Source organism: Lissotriton vulgaris, unplaced genomic scaffold, assembly GCF_964263255.1.
Source record: "Lissotriton vulgaris unplaced genomic scaffold, aLisVul1.2 SCAFFOLD_373, whole genome shotgun sequence".
NCBI classification, from domain to species: domain Eukaryota; kingdom Metazoa; phylum Chordata; class Amphibia; order Caudata; family Salamandridae; genus Lissotriton; species Lissotriton vulgaris.
In genome coordinates this window covers 500,581-514,485 of record NW_028251674.1, presented here as the reverse complement: position 1 = coordinate 514,485, position 13,905 = coordinate 500,581, and positions in this window count along the sequence as shown.

The following is a 13,905-nucleotide window of genomic DNA, read 5'->3' as shown; positions in this document are numbered from 1 at the left end:
TGCCCCTGTTCTGTATGTGGAGGAAGCTTGCACTGCTGCAGCCAATGCTGCCCCTGTTCCGTGTGTGGAGGAAGCTGAACTGATGCAGACAGTGCTGCGTGTGTTCTGTGTGTGGAGGAAGATGCACTGCTGCAGCCAGTGCTGCCCCTGTTCTGTGCGTGTAGGAAGTTTGCACTGCTGCAGCCAGCACTGCCCCTGTTCTGTGTGTGTCAAGGAAGCTTGCACTGCTGCAGACAGTGCTGCACCTGTTCTATGCCTGAATTAATCGTGCACTGCTGCAGCCAGTGCTGCCCCTGTTCCGTGTGTGGAGGAAGCTGCACTGCTAAAGGCAGTCCTGTCCCTGTTCTATGCATGAAGGAAGCTTGCACTGTTGCAGCCAGTGCTGCCCTTGTTCTGTGTGTGGAGGAAGATGCACTGCTGCAGACAGTGCTGTGTGTGTTCTGTGTGTGGAGGAAGATGCACTGCTGCAGCCAGTGCTGCCCCTGTTCTGTGCGTGTAGGAAGTTTGCACTGCTGCAGCCAGCACTGCCCCTGTTCTGTGTGTCTCAAGGAAGCTTGCACTGCTGCAGACAGTGCTGCACCTGTTCTATGCCTGAATTAATCGTGCACTGCTGCAGCCAGTGCTGCCCCTGTTCTGTGTGTGTAAACGAAGCTTGCACTGCTGCAGCCAGTGTGTCGCCTGTTCTATGCATGAAGGAAGGTTGCACTGCTGCAGCCAGTGTTGCTCCTGTTCCGTGTGTGCAGGAAGCTTGCACTGCTGCAGCCAGTGCTGCGTGTGTTCTATACATGAAGGAAGCTTGCACTGCTGCAGCCAGTGCTGCCCCTGTTCTGTGAGTGTAAAGGAAGCTTGCAATGCTGCAGCCAGTGCTTCCCCTGTTCTGTTTGTGAAGGAAGCTTGCACTGCTGCAGCCAGTGCTGCCCCTGATCTGTGTGTGGAGGACACTTGCACTGCTGCAGCCAGTGCTGCCCCTGTTCTATGCTTGAAGAAGCTTGCACTGCTGCAGCCAGTGCGTCGCCTGTTCTATGCGTGAAGGAAGCTTGCACTGCTGCAGCCAGTGCTGCCACTGTTCCATGTGTGGAGGAAGCTTGCGATGCTGCAGCCAGTGCTGCCCCTGTTCTGTATGTGGAGGAAGTTTGCACTGCTGCAGCCAGTGCTGCCCCCGTTCTGTGTGTGGAGGTAGCTTGCACTGCTGCAGAGAGTGCTGCCCCTGTTCCGTGTGTGGAGGAAGCTTGCACTGCTGCAGCCAGTGCTGCCCCTGTTCCATGCATGAAGGAAGCTTGCACTGTTGCAGCCAGTGCTGCCCTTGTTCTGTGTGTGGAGGAAGATGCACTGCTGCAGACAGTGCTGCGTGTGTTCTGTGTGTGGAGGAAGATGCACTGCTGCAGCCAGTGCTGCCTCTGTTTTGTGTGTGGAGGACGCTTGCACTGCTGCAGCCAGTGTGTCGCCTGTTCTATGCATGAAGGAAGCTTGCACTGCTGTAGCCAGTGCTTCCCCTGTTCTGTGTGTGAAGGAAGCTTGCACTGCTGCAGCCAGTGCTGCCCCTGTTCTGTGTGTGGAGGACGCTTGCACTGCTGTAGCCAGTGCGTCGCCTGTTCTATGCGTGAAGGAAGCTTGCACTGCTGCAGCCAGTGCTGCCCCTGTTCTATGCTTGAAGAAGCTTGCACTGCTGCAGCCAGTGCGTCGCCTGTTCTATGCGTGAAGGAAGCTTGCACTGCTGCAGCCAGTGCTGCCACTGTTCCATGTGTGGAGGAAGCTTGCGATGCTGCAGCCAGTGCTGCCCCTGTTCTGTATGTGGAGGAAGCTTGCACTGCTGCAGCCAGTGCTGCCCATGTTCTGTGTGTGGAGGAAGCTTGCACTGCTGCAGAGAGTGCTGCCCCTGTTCCGTGTGTGGAGGAAGCTTGCACTGCTGCAGCCAGTGCTGCCCCTGTTCTATGCATGAAGGAAGCTTGCACTGTTGCAGCCAGTGCTGCCCTTGTTCTGTGTGTGGAGGAAGATGCACTGCTGCAGCCAGTGCTGCGTGTGTTCTGTGTGTGGAGGAAGATGCACTGCTGCAGCCAGTGCTGCCTCTGTTTTGTGTGTGGAGGACGCTTGCACTGCTGCAGCCAGTGTGTCGCCTGTTTTATGCATGAAGGAAGCTTGCACTGCTGTAGCCAGTGCTGTCCCTGTTCTGTGTGTGTAAAGGAAGCTTGCACTGCTGCAGCCAGTGCTGCTCCTGTTCCGTGTGTGGAGGAAGCTTGCGCTGCTGCAGCCAGTGCTGTCCCTGTTCTGTGTGTGTAAAGGAAGCTTGCAATGCTGCAGCCAGTGCTGTCCCTGTTCTGTGTGTGTAAAGGAAGCTTGCACTGCTGCAGCCAGTGCTGCTCCTGTTCCGTGTGTGGAGGAAGCTTGCGCTGCTGCAGCCAGTGCTGCGCGTGTTCTATGCATGAAGGAAGCTTGCACTGCTGCAGCCAGTGCTGCCCCTGTTCTGTGGGTGGAGGAAGCTTGCACTGCTGCAGCCAGTGCTGCCCTTGTTCCGTGTGTGGACGAAGCTTGCGATGATGCAGCCAGTGCTGCCCCTGTTCTGTGTATGGAGGAAGCTTGCACTGCTGCAGCCAGTGCTGCCCCTGTTCTATGCATGAAGGAAGCTTGCACTGTTGCAGCCAGTGCTGCCCTTGTTCTGTGTGTGGAGGAAGATGCACTGCTGCAGCCACTGCTGCCCCTGTTCTGTGTGTGAAGGAAGCTTGTACTGCTGCATCCAGTGCTGCCCCTGTTCCGTGATTGGAGGAAGCTTGCACTGCTGCAGCCAGTGTGTCGCCTGTTCTATGCGTGAAGGAAGCTTGCACTGCTGTAGCCAGTGCTACCCCTGTTCTGTGTGTTTAAAGGAAGCTTGCACTGCTGTAGCCAGTGCTGCCCCTGTTCTGTGTGTGTGTAAAGGAAGCTTGCACTGCCACAGCCAGTGCTGCCCCTGTTCCGTGTGTGGAGGAAGCTGCACTGCTGCAGCCAGTGCTGCGCGTGTTCTATGCATGAAGGAAGCTTGCACTGCTGCAGCCAGAGCTGCGCGTGTTCTATGCATGAAGGAAGCTTGCACTGCTGCAGCCAGTGCGTCGCCTGTTCCATGTGTGAAGGAAGCTTGAACTGCTGCAGCCAGTGCTGCCCCTGTTCTGTGTGTGGAGGAAGCTTGACCTGCTAAAGCCAGTGCTGCCCCTGTTCTGTGTGTGAAGGAAGCTTGCACTGCTGCATCCAGTGCTGCACGTGTTCTGTGTATGAAGGAAGCTTGCACTGCTGCAGGCAGTGCTGCGCGTGCTCTGTGTGTGGAGAAAGCTTGCACTGTTGCAGCCAGCGCTGCCCCTGTTCCGTGTGTGAAGGAAGCTTGCACTGCTGCAGCCAGTGCTGCCCCTGTTCCGTGTTTGAAGGAAGCTTGCACTGCTGCAGCCAGTGCTGCGCGTGCTCTGTGTGTGGAGAAAGCTTGCACTGCTGCAGCCAGTGCTGCGCGTGTTCTGTGTGTGGAGGAAGCTTACAGTGCTGCAGCCAGTGCTGTCCCTGTTCCGTGTGTTAACGAAGCTTGCACTGCTGCAGCCAGTGCTGCGCGTGCTCTGTGTGTGGAGAAAGCTTGCACTGCTGCAGCCAGTGCTGCCCCTGTTCTAATCGTAAAGGAAGCTTGCACTGCTGCAGCCAGTGCTGTGCGTGCTCTGTGTGTGGAGAAAGCTTGCACTGCTGCAGCCAGTGCTGCGCGTGTTCTGTGTGTGGAGGAAGCTTGCACAGCTGCAGCCAGTGCTGCCCCTGTTCCGTGTGTGAAGGAAGCTTGCACTGCTGCAGCCAGTGCTGCCCCTGTTCTATGCATGAAGGAAGCTTGCACTGCTGCAGCCAGTGCTGCGCGTGCTCTGTGTGTGGAGAAAGCTTGCACTGCTGCAGCCAGTGCTGCGTGTGTTCTGTGTGTAGAGGACGCTTGCACTGCTGCGTCCAGTGCTGCCCCTGTTCCGTGTGTGAAGGAAGCGTGCACTGCTGCAGCCAGTGCTGCGCGTGTTCTGTGTGTGGAGAAAGCTTGCACTGCTGCAGCCAGTGCTGCCCCTGTTCTGTGTGTGGAGGAAGCTTGCACTGCTGCAGCCAGTGCTGCGTGTGTTCTGTGTGTAGAGGACGCTTGCACTGCTGCGTCCAGTGCTGCCCCTGTTCCGTGTGTGAAGGAAGCGTGCACTGCTGCAGCCAGTGCTGCGCGTGTTCTGTGTGTGATGGAAGCCTGCACTGCTGCAGCCAGTGCTGCCCCTGTTCTACGCATGGAGGAATCTTGCACTGCTGCAGCCAGTGCTGCCCCTGTTCTGTGTGTGTAGGAAGCTTGCACTGCTTTTCTGCATCTTAATAAAGTTCGAAAAACCTTTTATTGCACTGGGACCCCTCACCATGGCTACGGCATGCCATGTATTGAGGTTCATTATTGTACATATATAGATATGTCTACCGCACCTTAGCATCAGGGATGACGTCTATCTATCAGGTGCGCCTGGGCCTGTTCTGGGCTCAGTTGTGAAGTTGTGATGGGTTTATTCTCAGAGAGGCACAGGCTGGACTCTGACAATGCCATGAATGCGCCCTCTGCCCCGCAGACTCACACGTCTGAATGTATGTTCAGTATGACACTTATGGTAAATATGAGGCTCCTGCTTTGTGCCAGTTCCGTGGCGCTGGCGTACCCAAAGCAGCCGGAAGTGTGTGAGCCCCCCTCCCCCCAGGCGTTGCCATGGAGACCCCTGTTTTGCCCCCTTACCTAATGGAACGCAAGTCCCGATGCAGAGTTCGATGAGGCAGCATTGCTGGGTCACAGTATCAGTCGGGGGGCACTCCAAGTTCGGGCCGCACTTATTGATGAAGTTTGCCCCGCACGCCGCTATCTCAAAATCAAGAATCGCTTTACAGCCGCCGACGACTATTACCTCTGTAATGAACAATGTAAGAATGGGTGAGTCTGCGGCCTCTGAAGTGTTTTCATGAGCAGTCTGTACAATGAGACGAGGGCTGAGCACAGAGAGGGACTAAAGAAGCCACACAGAGTCTGTACTCACGAGCTGCGCACATCTGGAGCACGGGGCCCAGCACCAGGGCCAGGGCGAGCAGGTAACAGCCGGTGTTCTTCATCTTGATATCGGAGGGATGCTCTGAACTCCAAGTGGTGGAGCCACCATATTTATAGGCCTCTGCCTGTGTGTTTCTCAACGCTGGCCAATGGGGGGCGGGGAATGGACCTGTTTCTTCCTCTGACTCCGCTTCCCTTTAAGAGTCGCCGCCCCCTGTCCTCGCCTGTCCCGGTGTTTGACGTCCTGGAGCCGGTGCCAGCATTTCCAGCGCACAGCGGAGAGCAGCAGGGTGTGTCCACGCTGGCACAGTTCCATTGTAAGACACACACCCCACAGCAAGGGCAAAGCTTGAGAGTCAGGGCTGGTAACACTCCTGCTGGCAGAGACCTTTGACATGGGCAAAGCTTGAGAGTCAGGGCTGGTAACACTCCTGCTGGCAGAGACCTTTGACATGGGCAAAGCTTGAGAGTCAGGGCTGGTAACACTCCTGCTGGCAGAGACCTTTGACATGGGCAAAGCTTGAGAGTCAGGGCTGGGAACACTCCTGCTGGCAGAGACCTTTGACATGGGCAAAGCTCGAGAGTCAGGGCTGGTAACACTCCTGCTGGCAGAGACCTTTGACGTGAGCAAAGCTCGAGAGTCAGGGCTGGTAACACTCCTGCTGGCAGAGACCTTTGACGTGAGCAAAGCTCGAGAGTCAGGGCTGGTAACACTCCTGCTGGCAGAGACCTTTGACATGGGCAAAGCTTGAGAGTCAGGGCTGGTAACACTCCTGCTGGCAGAGATCTTTTACATGGGCAAAGCTCGAGAGTCAGGGCTGGTAACACTCCTGCTGACAGAGATCTTTGATGTGGGCAAAGCTCAAGAGTCAGGGCTGGTAACACTGCTGCTGGCAGAGACCTTTGACATGGGCAAAGCTTGAGAGTCAGGGCTGGTAACACTGCTGCTGGCAGAGACCTTTGACATGGGCAAAGCTTGAGAGTCAGGGCTGGTAACACTGCTGCTGGCAGAGACCTTTGACATGGGCAAAGCTTGAGAGTCAGGGCTGGTAACACTGCTGCTGGCAGAGACCTTTGACATGGGCAAAGCTCGAGAGTCAGGGCTGGTAACACTCCTGCTGGCAGAGACCTTTGACATGGGCAAAGCTTGAGAGTCAGGGCTGGTAACACTGCTGCTGGCAGAGACCTTTGACATGGGCAAAGCTTGAGAGTCAGGGCTGGGAACACTCCTGCTGGCAGAGACCTTTGACGTGGGCAAAGCTCGAGAGTCAGGGCTGGTAACACTGCTGCTGGCAGAGGCCTTTGACATGGGCAAAGCTTGAGAGTCAGGGCTGGTAACACTCCTGCTGGCAGAGACCTTTGACGTGAGCAAAGCTCGAGAGTCAGGGCTGGTAACACTCCTGCTGGCAGAGACCTTTGACATGGGCAAAGCTTGAGAGTCAGGGCTGGTAACACTCCTGCTGGCAGAGACCTTTGACATGGGCAAAGCTTGAGAGTCAGGGCTGGTAACACTCCTGCTGGCAGAGACCTTTGACATGGGCAAAGCTTGAGAGTCAGGGCTGGTAACACTCCTGCTGGCAGAGACCTTTGATATGGGCAAAGCTTGAGAGTCAGGGCTGGTAACACTCCTGCTGGCAGAGACCTTTGACATGGGCAAAGCTCGAGAGTCAGGGCTGGTAACACTCCTGCTGGCAGAGACCTTTGACATGGGCAAAGTTCGAGAGTCAGGCTGGTAACACTCCTGCTGGCAGAGACCTTTGACATGGGCAAAGCTCGAGAGTCAGGGCTGGTAACACTCCTGCTGGCAGAGACTTTTGACAGGGGCAAAGCTTGAGAGTCAGAGCTGGTAACACTCCTGCTGGCAGAGACCTTTGACATGGGCAAAGCTTGAGAGTCAGGGCTGGTAACACTCCTGCTGGCAGAGACCTTTGACATGGGCAAAGCTTGAGAGTCAGGGCTGGTAACACTCCTGCTGGCAGAGACCTTTGACGTGGGCAAAGCAGAGAGTCAGGGCTGGTAACACTCCTGCTGGCAGAGACCTTTGACATGGGCAAAGCTTGAGAGTCAGGGCTGGTAACACTCCTGCTGGCAGAGACCTTTGACATGGGCAAAGTTCGAGAGTCAGGCTGGTAACACTCCTGCTGGCAGAGACCTTTGACGTGAGCAAAGCTCGAGAGTCAGGGCTGGTAACACTCCTGCTGGCAGAGACCTTTGACATGGGCAAAGCTTGAGAGTCAGGGCTGGTAACACTCCTGCTGGCAGAGACCTTTGACATGGGCAAAGCTTGAGAGTCAGGGCTGGTAACACTCCTGCTGGCAGAGACCTTTGACATGGGCAAAGCTTGAGAGTCAGGGCTGGTAACACTCCTGCTGGCAGAGACCTTTGATATGGGCAAAGCTTGAGAGTCAGGGCTGGTAACACTCCTGCTGGCAGAGACCTTTGACATGGGCAAAGCTCGAGAGTCAGGGCTGGTAACACTCCTGCTGGCAGAGACCTTTGACATGGGCAAAGTTCGAGAGTCAGGCTGGTAACACTCCTGCTGGCAGAGACCTTTGACATGGGCAAAGCTCGAGAGTCAGGGCTGGTAACACTCCTGCTGGCAGAGACTTTTGACAGGGGCAAAGCTTGAGAGTCAGAGCTGGTAACACTCCTGCTGGCAGAGACCTTTGACATGGGCAAAGCTTGAGAGTCAGGGCTGGTAACACTCCTGCTGGCAGAGACCTTTGACATGGGCAAAGCTTGAGAGTCAGGGCTGGTAACACTCCTGCTGGCAGAGACCTTTGACGTGGGCAAAGCAGAGAGTCAGGGCTGGTAACACTCCTGCTGGCAGAGACCTTTGACATGGGCAAAGCTTGAGAGTCAGGGCTGGTAACACTCCTGCTGGCAGAGACCTTTGACATGGGCAAAGTTCGAGAGTCAGGCTGGTAACACTCCTGCTGGCAGAGACCTTTGACATGGGCAAAGCTTGAGAGTCAGGGCTGGTAACACTCCTGCTGGCAGAGACCTTTGACATGGGCAAAGCTTGAGAGTCAGGGCTGGTCACACTCCTGCTGGCAGAGACCTTTGACATGGGCAAAGCTCGAGAGTCAGGGCTGGTAACACTCCTGCTGGCAGAGACCTTTGACATGGGCAAAGCTTGAGAGTCAGGGCTGGTAACACTCCTGCTGGCAGAGACCTTTGACTGGGGCACAGCTCGAGAGTCAGGGATGGTAACACTCCTGCTGGCAGAGACCTTTGACAGGGGCAAAGCTCGAGAGTCAGGGCTGGTTACACTCCTGCTGGCAGAGACCTTTGACATGGGCAAAGTTCGAGAGTCAGGCTGGTAACACTCCTGCTGGCAGAGACCTTTGACTGGGGCAAAGCTCGAGAGTCAGGGCTGGTAACACTCCTGCTGGCAGAGACCTTTGACGTGGGCAAAGCTCGAGAGTCAGGCCTGGTAACACTCCTGCTGGCAGAGACCTTTGATATGGGCAAAGCTCGAGAGTCAGGGCTGGTTACACTCCTGCTGGCAGAGACCTTTGACGTGGGCAAAGCTTGAGAGTCAGCGCTGGTAACACTGCTGCTGGCAGAGACCTTTGACGTGGGCAAAGCTCGAGAGTCAGGGCTGGTAACACTCCTGCTGGCAGAGACCTTTGACATGGGCAAAGCTTGAGAGTCAGGGCTGGTAACACTCCTGCTGGCAGAGACCTTTGACATGGGCAAAGCTTGAGAGTCAGGGCTGGTAACACTCCTGCTGGCAGAGACCTTTGACGTGGGCAAAGCTCGAGAGTCAGGGCTGGTAACACTCCTGCTGGCAGAGACCTTTGACGTGGGCAAAGCTCGAGAGTCAGGCCTGGTAACACTCCTGCTGGCAGAGACCTTTGACGTGGGCAAAGCTCGAGAGTCAGGCCTGGTAACACTCCTGCTGGCAGAGACCTTTAACATGGGCAAAGCTTGAGAGTCAGGGCTGGTAACACTGCTGCTGGCAGAGACCTTTGACATGGGCAAAGCTCGAGAGTCAGGGCTGGTAACACTCCTGCTGGCAGAGACCTTTGACGTGGGCAAAGCTCGAGAGTCAGGGCTGGTAACACTCCTGCTGGCAGAGACCTTTGACATGGGCAAAGCTCTAGAGTCAGGATTGGTAACACTCCTGCTGGCAGAGACCTTTGACATGGGCAAAGCTTTAGAGTCAGGATTGGTAACACTCCTGCTGGCAGAGACCTTTGACATGGGCAAAGCTTGAGAGTCAGGGCTGGTAACACTCCTGCTGGCAGAGACCTTTGACATGGGCAAAGCTCTAGAGTCAGGGCTGGTAACACTCCTGCTGGCAGAGACCTTTGACGTGGGCAAAGCTCGAGAGTCAGGCCTGGTAACACTCCTGCTGGCAGAGACCTTTGACGTGGGCAAAGCTCGAGAGTCAGGCCTGGTAACACTCCTGCTGGCAGAGACCTTTGACGTGGGCAAAGCTCGAGAGTCAGGCCTGGTAACACTCCTGCTGGCAGAGACCTTTAACATGGGCAAAGCTTGAGAGTCAGGGCTGGTAACACTGCTGCTGGCAGAGACCTTTGACATGGGCAAAGCTCGAGAGTCAGGGCTGGTAACACTCCTGCTGGCAGAGACCTTTGACATGGGCAAAGCTTTAGAGTCAGGATTGGTAACACTCCTGCTGGCAGAGACCTTTGACATGGGCAAAGCTCGAGAGTCAGGGCTGGTAACACTCCTGCTGGCAGAGACCTTTGACATGGGCAAAGCTCTAGAGTCAGGGCTGGTAACACTCCTGCTGGCGGAGACCTTTGACATGGGCAAAGCTCGAGAGTGAGGGGTGGTAACACTCCTGCTGGCAGAGACCTTTGACGTGGGCAAAGCTCGAGAGTCAGGGCTTGTAACACTCCTGCTGGCAGAGACCTTTGACGTGGGCAAAGCTCGAGAGTCAGGGCTTGTAACACTGCTGCAGGCAGAGACCTTTGACATGGGCAAAGCTTGAGAGTCAGGGCTGGTAACACTCCTGCTGGCAGAGACCTTTGACATGGGCAAAGCTTGAGAGTCAGGGCTGGTAACACTCCCGCTGGCAGAGACCTTTGACATGGGCAAAGCTCGAGAGTCAGGGCTGGTGACACTCCTGCTGGCAGAGACCTTTGACATGGGCAAAGCTCGAGAGTCAGGGCTGGTAACACTCCTGCTGGCAGAGACCTTTGACATGGGTAAAGCTCGAGAGTCAGGGCTGGTAACACTGCTGCTGGCAGAGGCCTTTGACGTGGGCAAAGCTCGAGAGTCAGGGCTGGTAACACTGCTGCAGGCAGAGACCTTTCACATGGGCAAAGCTTGAGAGTCAGGGCTCGTAACACTCCTGCTGGTAGAGACCTTTGACATGGGCAAAGCTCGAGAGTCAGGGCTGGTAACACTCCTGCTGGCAGAGACCTTTGACGTGGGCAAAGCTCGAGAGTCAGGGCTGGTAACACTCCTGCTGGCAGAGACCTTTGACGTGGGCAAAGCTCGAGAGTCAGGGCTCGTAACACTCCTGCTGGTTGAGACCTTTGACATGGGCAAAGCTCGAGAGTCAGGGCTGGTAACACTCCTGCTGGCAGAGACCTTTGACATGGGCAAAGCTCGAGAGTCAGGGCTGGTAACACTCCTGCTGGCAGAGACCTTTGACGTGAGCAAAGCTCGAGAGTCAGGGCTGGTAACACTCCTGCTGGCAGAGACCTTTGACGTGGGCAAAGCTTGAGAGTCAGGGCTGGTAACACTCCTGCTGGCAGAGACCTTTGACATGGGCAAAGCTCGAGAGTCAGGGCTGGTGACACTCCTGCTGGCAGAGACCTTTGACGTGGGCAAAGCTCGAGAGTCAGGGCTGGTAACACTCCTGCTGGCAGAGACCTTTGACGTGGGCAAAGCTTGAGAGTCAGGGCTGGTAACACTCCTGCTGGCAGAGACCTTTGACATGGGCAAAGCTCGAGAGTCAGGGCTGGTAACACTCCTGCTGGCAGAGACCTTTGAAGTGAGCAAAGCTTGAGAGTCAGGACTGGTTACACTCCTGCTGGCAGAGACCTTTGACAGGGGCAAAGCTCGAGAGTCAGGGCTGGTAACACTCCTGCTGGCAGAGACCTTTGACATGGGCAAAGCTCGAGAGTCAGGCCTGGTGACACTCCTGCTGGCAGAGACCTTTGACATGGGCAAAGCTCGAGAGTCAGGGCTGGTGACACTCCTGCTGGCAGAGACCTTTGACAGGGGCAAAGCTCGAGAGTCAGGACTGGTAACACTCCTGCTGGCAGAGACCTTTGACATGGGCAAAGCTCGAGAGTCAGGGCTGGTAACACTCCTGCTGGCAGAGACCTTTGACATGGGCAAAGCTTGAGAGTCAGGGCTGGTAACACTCCTGCTGGCAGAGACCTTTGACATGGGCAAAGCTTGAGAGTCAGGGCTGGTAACACTCCTGCTGGCAGAGACCTTTGACATGGGCAAAGCTTGAGAGTCAGGGCTGGTAACACTCCTGCTGGCAGAGACCTTTGACATGGGCAAAGCTTGAGAGTCAGGGCTGGTAACACTCCTGCTGGCAGAGACCTTTGACATGGGCAAAGCTTGAGAGTCAGGGCTGGTAACACTCCTGCTGGCAGAGACCTTTGACATGGGCAAAGCTTGAGAGTCAGGGCTGGTAACACTCCTGCTGGCAGAGACCTTTGACATGGGCAAAGCTCGAGAGTCAGGGCTGGTAACACTCCTGCTGGCAGAGACCTTTGACATGGGCAAAGCTTGAGAGTCAGGGCTGGTAACACTCCTGCTGGCAGAGACCTTTGACATGGGCAAAGCTTGAGAGTCAGGGCTGGTAACACTCCTGCTGGCAGAGACCTTTGACATGGGCAAAGCTCGAGAGTCAGGGCTTGTAACACTCCTGCTGGCAGAGACCTTTGACATGGGCAAAGCTCGAGAGTCAGGGCTGGTAACAGTCCTGCTGGCAGAGACCTTTGACATGGGCAAAGCTCGAGAGTCAGGGCTGGTAACACTCCTGCTGGCAGAGACCTTTGACATGGGCAAAGCTTGAGAGTCAGGGCTGGTAACACTCCTGCTGGCAGAGACCTTTGACATGGGCAAAGCTTGAGAGTCAGGGCTGGTAACACTCCTGCTGGCAGAGACCTTTGACATGGGCAAAGCTCGAGAGTCAGGGCTTGTAACACTCCTGCTGGCAGAGACCTTTGACATGGGCAAAGCTTGAGAGTCAGGGCTGGTAACACTCCTGCTGGCAGAGACCTTTGACATGGGCAAAGCTTGAGAGTCAGGGCTGGTAACACTCCTGCTGGCAGAGACCTTTGACATGGGCAAAGCTCGAGAGTCAGGGCTGGTAACACTCCTGCTGGCAGAGACCTTTGACATGGGCAAAGCTTGAGAGTCAGGGCTGGTAACACTCCTGCTGGCAGAGACCTTTGACATGGGCAAAGCTTGAGAGTCAGGGCTGGTAACACTCCTGCTGGCAGAGACCTTTGACATGGGCAAAGCTTGAGAGTCAGGGCTGGTAACACTCCTGCTGGCAGAGACCTTTGACATGGGCAAAGCTTGAGAGTCAGGGCTGGTAACACTCCTGCTGGCAGAGACCTTTGACATGGGCAAAGCTCGAGAGTCAGGGCTGGTAACACTCCTGCTGGCAGAGACCTTTGACATGGGCAAAGCTTGAGAGTCAGGGCTGGTAACACTCCTGCTGGCAGAGACCTTTGACATGGGCAAAGCTTGAGAGTCAGGGCTGGTAACACTCCTGCTGGCAGAGACCTTTGACATGGGCAAAGCTCGAGAGTCAGGGCTTGTAACACTCCTGCTGGCAGAGACCTTTGACATGGGCAAAGCTCGAGAGTCAGGGCTGGTAACAGTCCTGCTGGCAGAGACCTTTGACATGGGCAAAGCTCGAGAGTCAGGGCTGGTAACACTCCTGCTGGCAGAGACCTTTGACATGGGCAAAGCTTGAGAGTCAGGGCTGGTAACACTCCTGCTGGCAGAGACCTTTGACATGGGCAAAGCTTGAGAGTCAGGGCTGGTAACACTCCTGCTGGCAGAGACCTTTGACATGGGCAGAGCTTGAGAGTCAGGGCTGGTAACACTCCTGCTGGCAGAGACCTTTGACATGGGCAAAGCTCGAGAGTCAGGGCTGGTAACACTCCTGCTGGCAGAGACCTTTGACATGGGCAAAGCTTGAGAGTCAGGGCTGGTAACACTCCTGCTGGCAGAGACCTTTGACATGGGCAAAGCTTGAGAGTCAGGGCTGGTAACACTCCTGCTGGCAGAGACCTTTGACATGGGCAAAGCTCGAGAGTCAGGGCTTGTAACACTCCTGCTGGCAGAGACCTTTGACATGGGCAAAGCTCGAGAGTCAGGGCTGGTAACAGTCCTGCTGGCAGAGACCTTTGACATGGGCAAAGCTCGAGAGTCAGGGCTGGTAACACTCCTGCTGGCAGAGACCTTTGACATGGGCAAAGCTTGAGAGTCAGGGCTGGTAACACTCCTGCTGGCAGAGACCTTTGACATGGGCAAAGCTTGAGAGTCAGGGCTGGTAACACTCCTGCTGGCAGAGACCTTTGACATGGGCAAAGCTCGAGAGTCAGGGCTGGTAACACTCCTGCTGGCAGAGACCTTTGACATGGGCAAAGCTCGAGAGTCAGGGCTGGTAACACTCCTGCTGGCAGAGTCCTTTGACATGGGCAAAGCTTGAGAGTCAGGGCTGGTAACACTCCTGCTGGCAGAGACCTTTGACATGGGCAAAGCTTGAGAGTCAGGACTGGTAACACTCCTGCTGGCAGAGACCTTTGACATGGGCAAAGCTTGGGAGTCAGGCCTGGTAACACTCCTGCTGGCAGAGACCTTTGACATGGGCAAAGCTCGAGAGTCAGGGCTGGTAACAGTCCTGC